Raw genomic sequence first — 1,257 nt, 5'->3', positions numbered from 1 at the left:
TATATATGTGTGTGTGTGTGTGTTTATGTGTGCGCCGTTGTAAGTAAGAGAGATGAAGTTTCGAACCCCCATCGCCTCGTTTACCACCGACGCCAACAACAATAGCAGCGAGAACTACGAACCAAAAAGGTAGGGCTCTACATAGCAACTGGGCCCCATAGAAATAGCAGCCAAATCCCCCTCAAATCACACCCTGCTGTCTTATGCATGTATGAGCCAATGAGGGAGACCTCTACATGGTAGCTAGACCTGGTAGAAATAGCAGCCAAATCTCCCTCAAATCACACCCTACTGTCTTATGTATGTAGATATGTATGGTATGAGCCAATGAGGGAGACCTTTACATGGTAGCTAGACCTGGTAGAAATAGCAGCCAAATATCCCTCAAATCACACCCTTCTGTCTTATGCATGTATATATGTATGTATGAGCCAATGAGGGAGACCTCTACATGGTAGCTAGAACTGGTAGAAATAGCAGCCAAATTTCCCTCAAATCACACCCTTCTGTCTTATGCATGCATATATGTATGTATGAGCCAATGAGAGAGATTCTACATGGTAGGTAGATCTGTTAGAAATAGCAGCCAAGTAGCCTACGTTTTATGCTCTCTCTCAGAAAAGGATGTTTTGCATGCTGAGGTCCTGGATCATTGCACAAAGAGAACCAAATGGGATGTTCACTTTTGGAATGCCTTTGTATATAATCAGTGTTGATCTAAACTAAAACAATGATACGACTACCACCAACATCACCGCCTAATCACTACTACTACTACTTCTACTACTACCAGTGCTGTTGCTGCTAATACTATGACTACTACTACTACTAGCGGATCTTGTTCAAAACGGGGGCACCAGTTTTCATTTCTGTTTTATGTAGTGTTTTTGGTACGGAAAGACTTTCAAACTTCGTATACTTATCTATTTTTGTGTTATAGAACAGAAAAAAATTTTTGTATTCGAATTTATTTCATGTAAAAAATTGTCTTATTTCGATAATTTCTACTAATCACTGACGTCTATTCAGTTGAAAACAGTTAGCGCTGTAACGGTGTATATCGTATTAATCCCCTAACCCTAACCCTAACTAGACTGTTAACCCTAACCCTAACCCTAACCCTAACTCTAGAATCCGAACTCTAAAATTGTTACACACATAGATATGCACAGCGTAATTTATTATATAAACAATATATGCGTATAAATTACGATTAAACCGGATGAAATATGTCACAGGGAATAACATTTTTATGAC

This window comes from Octopus bimaculoides, chromosome 29 (assembly GCF_001194135.2).
Source record: "Octopus bimaculoides isolate UCB-OBI-ISO-001 chromosome 29, ASM119413v2, whole genome shotgun sequence".
In the NCBI taxonomy this organism is placed as follows: Eukaryota; Metazoa; Mollusca; class Cephalopoda; order Octopoda; family Octopodidae; genus Octopus; species Octopus bimaculoides.
The sequence above is the reverse complement of the archived record's forward strand: the minus strand, read 5'-3'. Positions refer to the sequence as shown.